The sequence below is a fragment of the Microtus oregoni genome, unplaced genomic scaffold (assembly GCF_018167655.1).
Source record: "Microtus oregoni isolate MIOR12 unplaced genomic scaffold, Mior012 000003F_ref0000135, whole genome shotgun sequence".
Lineage (NCBI taxonomy): Eukaryota > Metazoa > Chordata > Mammalia > Rodentia > Cricetidae > Microtus > Microtus oregoni.
Genome location: NW_024543062.1, coordinates 4,571,518 through 4,580,193, shown reverse-complemented (window position 1 = coordinate 4,580,193; position 8,676 = coordinate 4,571,518).

The following is an 8,676-nucleotide window of genomic DNA, read 5'->3' as shown; positions in this document are numbered from 1 at the left end:
CTTAGCTATAACAAGTTCAGGGCTCAGCCTGGGCAACATGAGACCCCATCCAATGGGAGGGGGCTTTCTGACGGGTTCAATAGGCCCCGTTCCCTCTCCTAACTGACCTACCATCTGGGGCCAACTCATCCGAAAGGTTCTGTGCTCTGCATCTCCAAGGACTGGATGGATGGACACAGAAGTGCGTCCATGTACAGCTGGCAGTGAGGCCATGAGAATGAGGTCCATGACCATGAGAGCTCAGGTCAAGGGATCAGAGGACCATGGGGACTGTGAGGAAGGCAGAGGAAGCAGACATGACAGAGGGTGCTGCACAGTGACCTGCAGGGAAGCATGGAGAAGGCAGTCAGTGCCAGGGATCTAAGGAAATGTGGAGTCACCTTTGCATCTGTCTGTCACTCAGGGAGAATGATGATACTTCCTGTTGTACAATCAAGTCTTACTGGCCTTCAAGGAGCTTATGGCACCTTGTCATGGGAAGGGGTGTGATGACCCTCCTGCCGAACCACCCCTGAGGTCACCACAGCCTCTGTCCCCACCTCTCATGTCTTACCTCTAGTCACAGTCTAAGCGTGTCCCCTCTTAGAGATGTTCCAGACAATATGTCGTAAGTAAGACATTGGTTTTCTGGACCTGCTTAACCCTCATTCTGGAATGATTATAACTGTGTGCAGTCATCTCCAGAGCTTTCCAGAAGGTGTCACCTGTCCTGCCCTTTGAGGTAAGGCTGAGTGATACCTTGAGGCTATGCTGAAGCCTCTGTGCTGAGCAGAAGCCTAGAAGAACTTACTGAGACTGGAGGCCCAAAAGACCTGCCATTTGATGATGGCATGGCCTGAGCCAGGGCTTCCTCTGTGGGTGGGAGGGCAGAAAGGCTCTTGCAGACACAGGATAAGCTTTAGAACCAATGGCTATGGAGTGGACTGTCACCTGGGAAGTCTAGGGACCTGGTGAACTGGGCAGCAGGGAGCAGGCCAGGGCAATGAAGGTCCAGCAGGCCTTGGTGCAACCTGGGAAATATGAAGAATGAATGAAGAATGGGAAGAGACCAGAGAACAGAAAAAGAGGCCCAGTTCTAGAATTGGGGGCTGAGGGAGCATCCACTCCAGCACCTCCACCATCAGCATCTCTTATCAGAGCATGGGATTCAGTTGGTCAGACACATGGGTCAGCTTTCCTCTCCGTGAAACAACACATGCTGGCCCAGGCAGCCTCTTCCTTGGGATGAGATAGAGGCTGAGACACACAGAGGTCCAGCAAGATAGGAGAAGATAATAGAGTGGGGAGGGGAAGCAGAGATAATGAGGGAGGGAGAGGGGACAGCATGGTGTATAAAAGGACTGAACAGACAGGAGGTCAAGCTGGAAGAAAGGAGAGCCTGCCAAGTAAAAGTCAAGGCTGTATCTACCACCAGTCAACAACGACGGCTGGGCTCAGTGACCACAAGGGTGCATTGACCGCAACATGAGAAAGAAGAAGCCAGAGTGATATGGAAAGTTGCTGGCCACAAAGAGGTAGAGATGGGGAGGTCCTTCCCTGAATCAGTCCTCCACGTGAGAAGTCCCTGAGAATATGGGTCATTTTACCACGATTCTGTTCTGACTCCTGAGCACCCCCCAGGGTCCCTCACAGGGCCTCCTCTCCTGCCTGATGGCTCTGCTGGTCTTGTTTCATGCAGAGATTCTAGACATGGCTTGGTTCCTGCTTCTGCTGCTCTCAGCAGCCTGCCTGCAAGCTGATGAGTGGTGAGGACCTCACCACTGGAGACTTAACCACAGGAGGGGACAATGCAGGTGGGAAGAGTGAACTGTCCTGGTTGCTCAGACAAACAAGTAGGAGACTGGCTGGCATTGAGTAGCACATAGTTAAAAGGACAGGCAGGAAGCAATCTTGTTTATTCTCTTAAAAGACAGCCTGACAGCACAGGTGTGGTGGTGGACATCTTTCATCCCCATCCTTGGTATGCACAGGCAGGTGGGTTTCTGAGTTTGCGGCCAGCCTGATATACAGAGTGAGTTCCAGGACAGCCGAGGCTACACAGAGAAACCCTGCCTTGAAAACCTCTCCAGACAGATTTATCCTCTTAAGAAAATGTGTGGGACGGCAAGTCAACGAGATGGTACCAGATCAACAAGCCAAGTCAGTTCCTCTTTAAAGAAAAAGAGCTAAGAGAGGTCTAACGAGGCAGATGGAGAGAACACAGAGGTCACAACTTTAAAGGGAATATCTAGATATGACCTCTAAATATAAATCGGAGCCTAAGAAGTTAGAGGTGTTACATTATCAATAAAAATTGAAACCTCAAGTGAAATGGAGAAAAAGTCCTAAAAACAGTTTTACTTAAGAATACTAGGAAGCAAAATATTGTTCATTAATGAAAACTGGGATAAAGAAAATGGAAGGAAGGAACCTGAGGTAAGGTTTCTAGGACAAAGAATTTTCTCAGTTCCACAGGAACTTCTCCAGACAAAAAGCAAGAAATCATTCCCAAGGCAGTCTACAAAATCAGCATAAGGCAAAACCAGCTGAAGTAACTCACAGAAAGCACAAACCAAAGATCCAATTCACTACAAATCTATATGCTTCTAATCAGGAGTGCATCTACTCTGGAAACTATGATGGGATATCTCTTGAGGCAGGAGTTCAAGGCTCGCCTAGGCAACAAGGTGAGCTTCCATCCTTAATACACCCCCTTCCTATTATATAAGAAAAGATTGTGATTGTCAAACAGAAATGTCAATAGTGTAATGGAAAAATAAAAGGCAAAGTTATTTCTAGACAAAGTGAACCAAAGCTCATAAAAGACATAAGAAACAAATATTTAAAAAAGGAAAATGTGTTTACAGATTTTATGAGCATTTACAGAAGAAACAAACAAACAGGACCTTTAGGTACTTAGGAACTACTGAGAATGTCACAGAAGTAGCTACATATAAGATTAATATGTAAAGCAGTTCTATTTTAGATATTAGCAGCAAGAAATTAAAAACATAATTCAGCAGATACAGCTTAACTCTTTCCTGCTGATCCTCTCGGCCTTTCCTTCTGACCCATCTCATTGCTTGGTGTCAGCTGCCAGTCCCCAGACAAACTGTCAGGGACCCCAGTGGCCACACTAGACTGGGACTCAGGTAGGAGCTTCTCCTTATTCCTCCCATCTTCTGTTACCCCGTCTAGACTGAGTACTGAGTACTATAGCAGACTGCCTACAGAAGCCCTGCCTACGACCCCAATTCCATTCATTAGGGACCCCCCTCTTGGTGGGTGCTGCATCCAGCGCAGCCTGGATAGCCAAGACTGGCGGGGGGGGGGGGGGGTGCCGGGATTGAGACATGGAGGCTTCTTTTCAGGTGGAAGAACAGCAACCTTTTATACCTCTACTCCTTCTGTGGAGACCCACCAGCCAGAAAGAACACAAACATCCTTGTCAATTACAGACCACAAGGAAGTTCTGCTGTCAGTCAGGGAGAGTGAGGGCAGCTGGATCACAAGAGTGGGGACCCAGCGTCCCACTAACCCTTTAATCTCTGTCTCTCCAGACTTATTTAGACCAGAGACCCCATAGTCACGACACTTGCCTAGGATGCAGAGAGGGCAACAGCAACCAAAGAATAGAACACCGACCCATCAAAGACCAGATATCAACACTAAGAAATGTCTCAAGCATCATAACTCCAGATGCCAACTCTGCAGTGCAAACACACAAAAATGAAGCAGACATTATGCTTCAAACAGAACCCCGTAACCCTGTTACAGTAGGCCCTGAGAAATGAGATATAGCTGAAACACAAATCAAGAAATAGCTATATAAACAAAATGGGTCCAGTGGCATTATCGATGGACAGGAAGGTGGAAGGCACACCCTAGATCAAGAGCTAAAGGCAACTAATGCCTGCTGAGAGAAGGAGAGTTAGCCCTTCCCAGGGTTGAATCCCTTTATTCACTGTCTAACACAGAGGGATCAGCCCTGAAACCACATACACACCAACAACCAAAACGTATTCTGCAAGTTGTGTGTGCATATTAGTACATTTTGTCTTAGGGCTTCTTTTGCTGTGAAGAGACACCATGACTACAGCAACTCTAACAAAGGAAAATATTTCGTGGGCTGGCTTTACAGTTTCAGAGGCTCAGTCCCTTAGCATCATGGTGGTATATTGCAGCATACAGGCAGACATGGTGTTGGAGAGGTAGCTGAGAGTTCTACATATTGTGCAGGCAACAGGAAGCTTTATAGAATATCTCTTCTTAAGCCTTTAACTGGATGATTATGGCACGTTTTATTGTTCTTTAGTCTTATAGAAGCAGATGTTGTTTTCAATATATTCCCAGGAAGGAAGATCCTGGGATCATTTTTTCTTATTTCCTCTATATAAGCGCCAGTGTAGGCAATGGATCTGCTTATGACATCTTGTATGCAGAGCTGAGCATGCAATTTCCCAGAATCCACCCTAATGGTACCACGGTCCTTGGGGAACAGGGAAGACTCTTTCTTCTCTGACTCTCAGGCCAAGCCCCTGCCTCCGGTGTTTTCTCTTGGAACATCTGTGTATTTCCCCAGGGGCTGCAGAAGCAGAAAACTCCCCATTATCTAAACAGCTGCTTCTAAAATGGAAGCAGCAGCCAGCACACCAGCGAGCACAGTGCTCTCTGCCTCGGGACTTGAGCAACCCCATGAGCCACAGCTGCACCAAGGAACAGTTTTCCCTGTGCAAGAGGGGTTTCCATTGAAGAAGGGACTTTGTAATGGAGACTTGAAACCATGCCCTGTGGATAGGTGACACCCCGGTTTATTAAGGTTGTGAGGTGTTTTCAATGAAGATGTGTTGAGTATAAGCACGGACCTGCTACTGAACATCAGTAGACACTTACAAGTCATGTTTGTTTGATATATTTTCTGTGGCTATGGGCATACACATAACTTCTGCAGGGTAAATTGTTGTCAATTTGAACTCTAGACTTTTGGTCCAGCGGGACTTATGAGGATGGAGAGTGGAAGAGACTTGAACACTGCTGTCTCCCACTTTCACCAGTGGAGAACTCCAGGAGGTGATGATGGAGAGGGCATATTCTTATGGGACAAATCCGGGGACAGGTAGAAAAGAAGCCCTTAGTCTCTTTCCAAGGTCGGTCCTCTGAGTCACAATTCCCCTAAGCTGGTCTTTCGTCTTCATGCCCATAGGACCCACTATAAAATCCACTGTAACACCCGCTCATGGCTTCATGACTGGGCATGACTTGTCCTTCTGGGACCCGAGTTTCCACATTTAGCTACAGTTGCTGTGCTTTGTGCTTAGACGTTCCCCATCATTGCACAGTATGGAGATATGTTGGTGAAAACATTGAGAGAAGAGAAAGGAAAGCCCGTCACTGTGAAAGAGTAAGTGGTGGTGCAGTTGATGGGACCGTAAGTACCTTAGTGTCCCCTCCACTCTAGGAAAAGGACATCTGTATAGTGACCACAGGTAAACACCCCGTGTGTGTGTGACAGGAGCCTTGACCCCACTGATGGTCCAGCAAGTGTTTCTGACTGTGTGGCTCCCTGCCTGGGTAGCTAGGAAATAACAGCGGCCTCGGATGCAGATGTTGATTCCCATGTCTCTCTCTCCTCAGCATCCTGGAGCTTGTAGCATGGATGTGATCACTGGTGCATCATCTGAAGTGAACGTCCATTCCCTCAACAACCCAGAGGACCCCTTTGTGCAGAAAGTCAAATAGATCTTAACAAGTATGCATTTTCTTGGCCCATTTCTTCTCTCTGTGTGTAAGTAGCCACTTCCTCTCTTTTTCTTCCTCCCTCACGTACATCCATCCACATAACGTCATCCGTCATCCCTGAGACACAATGCGTATATAAAAATAATGTAGAAAAGTACAATATAAATATGTCATAGAATGCATAGAATTCAGTGACTAGCTTCTTTCATTTAATACAGTCTATTCATCGGAACCATTTGTTGCCACTCCCATGTTCTGTAGACAAATCAGATTCTGTACCATCTGATGGCCATTCAAGATATTTTCAGATTGGGGTGCTGTAAATAAGCTGTCATGGACATTGGCATCTGAGATCATGATTGAACACTTGTTTTCATGTTTTCTGGGTAGGTACTTGGAGTGCAATTAGCAAATTACATAGGAATTCTGTGTATGACTTATCAAGCAACTGAGAAGTTTTTTTCTTTGATAGAGGCAGCATTTTATGTCCTGGTTAGGAGTTCATGAGGACTCCCGTTGGACATTTTGGGTTATTGTAGTTTCATGATGTTCATTCCCTCCCCCTAGTGGACATTAAGTAGTACAGCACCATGAGTGCTGGGCTGAGCTTTCGCCAAGGTTACCCCTTGGAGATTACCTCCCACTCCCCCACTCTGAGACATTCCTGTCTTTCTTAGATAAACATCTCTGCCACCTTTGCTCCCATATCACTGAATTGTTACACGCTTGTCATTGAGCTTGAGATTGGCATGTGCATCACCAATAGCAGTCAGTTTCCAGGCATATAAATGCTATACTTTCTCTCTCTTTTTTTAAATGTCTTATTTTTAGACAGCTTATTTACAACACCCCGATCCGAAAATATCTTGAATGGCCATCAGATGGTATGGAATTTACTTTACTGTTCTTAATGGAACCCTTTGAAGTACACTTTTAAAGTTTTTTATTTTTAAAATAAATTTAGCATTTATAAATGTTTTAAAGTTTATGATGTACAATTTTATGAAGTACTGTGATTTAATCTCTAAGTCACATGGTGAAATCTGAGGTTATGAACATTTAACATCCCTCCAGTTTCATCTTAATTGGGCAGTATATTCCTGAAAACTTTTATTTATTTTTTGGGATACAGGGTCTACATTGCCCTGTCCGTTCTGGAAATTATTCACTGAGATCCACCTGCCTCTACTGCCGGAATGTTGGGATTGAAGGCATGTGTTTCCCATGCCCATTTTAGACCTAGATCTTTGACCCCTTTTAGTTAAATTGTATGCACTGTTATCAAACTTATTCCTATCTTAAGAGGAGGTGCAGAGAATGTAAAGTCTGGAAGGTGAGGAGGAAAATCATCTTCTAGACGTGGACGGCGGTCACACCCTCAACCTCATATAAGCTACATGTCTCTGGCACCTCCACCAGATGTGAGCCCCTCCCCCAGCCTCACCTGCTCTGGACTTGGGGCTGGTGCAGGGGAGGTGTCTTGCAGGGAGCACTGGGTCCTGAGTTGCCGCTAGCGGGCAACCACGGCGGAGCAGGCTCCTATCCCACAGATGGAGAAGGCCCAGGGACAGCAGCCTCAGCCCCAGATGCTTTCCATAGCAAGGCAAGGTCCCTGGACTCCTCAGTGCCCGCTGGTCCAGCACCTCAGTGGGACTGCTCCTCTCTGGGTCCTGTCATGAATGAGGCCAGGCCTGTAGTCTGTGGAAGGAACAGGGTGGTGGTTTCCTATCCTCCTCAGAGTGAGGCAGAGCTTGAACTCAAAGAAGAAGATATTGTGTTTTTTTTTTTTCCATTAAAAACAAGAGTATGGTGGTTCAAAGGAACAAAGAGTTGGAAAGGCTGGCTTTTTCCCAGGGACCTTTGTGGAAAACATCTGAGCAGACTCCACGCCGAGAAAGGGTAACACCACATCACGTGAGAAGAGAGCCCAGAGCAGTGTCATAGGCAGAGCCCATCTGTGGACTTCCGGGTCTCTAAGAGAGGAGCAGAGGGTGGACACCTGACTCCAGAGCCCAGACCTGGTTACCCCAGAGGGCAGAGTGAAGGGGGCACCTTGTGTGGTTTTTGTTCCTCTGGGTTCTGATGTGTGAAGTGTGCCTTGTACTGCCTAATGGACTATACAGAGAAATGCCTATTTTTAAGATGTATGACCAAAATGGACCATTGTTTACAAGGCTTAACTAATTTATTTGCTTTTTTAAAACTTGAACTCTCTTGTAATATCAAATTCTTTGGATTATATTTTTTTAATTATTAATTTATGAAATGATGGCTAAGGAGAAGCTGGATTCTTTCCTGTTGAGAGTAAGAGATTCTTTTTGGCATAGACTGTTCCCCCTCCCCTGATCGCTGCCCTCCTCCCTTGGTTATATTTTGCTTCTTTTAGGCAAAAATGCCAGTTTCCCAAACAGACAACTGAGTCGGTACCAGCAAGGACCTGGGGCAGGGAGACAGTGGCTCCTGGAGAGACAAGTCAGTGGGGCCCACCTGTCTGCTTTGATCAGAACCCAGCCCCAAGACCTAATCATCGATTTCATTTTGTGGATTTTTCATTTTCCTAGAATGAAGTGGGTGAAGTAAGAGGAAAAATAAAGCTCAGCCGTTGACTATAAACACGCCTCTGTTTGCTAACACAAGAGCTCAGTGCATTGGTTGGGAAGGAGAAGAAAGTAAAGTTGTAGCTGCTGTGTGTGAATGATTTAAAATGTGATTCCCATTTTATCCTCAAGCGATCTGCATGCCCACAACACAGGAAAAATTCGTGAGACAGTGGGGGCAAGAGATGCAGTTGTGTTGAAGTCAAAGGCTGTAAGAAACACAGGAAAGTTCCATTCATCCACTGCGAGTCCCCCGCCATCTTGCGTGTGTTCCTGGATTCCCACAGTGATATGGACTGTGCATGGTGTGTACTCAGAATTGACAGGCACAGGAGGTTTAGAAAATAACCAGCATTCTCTT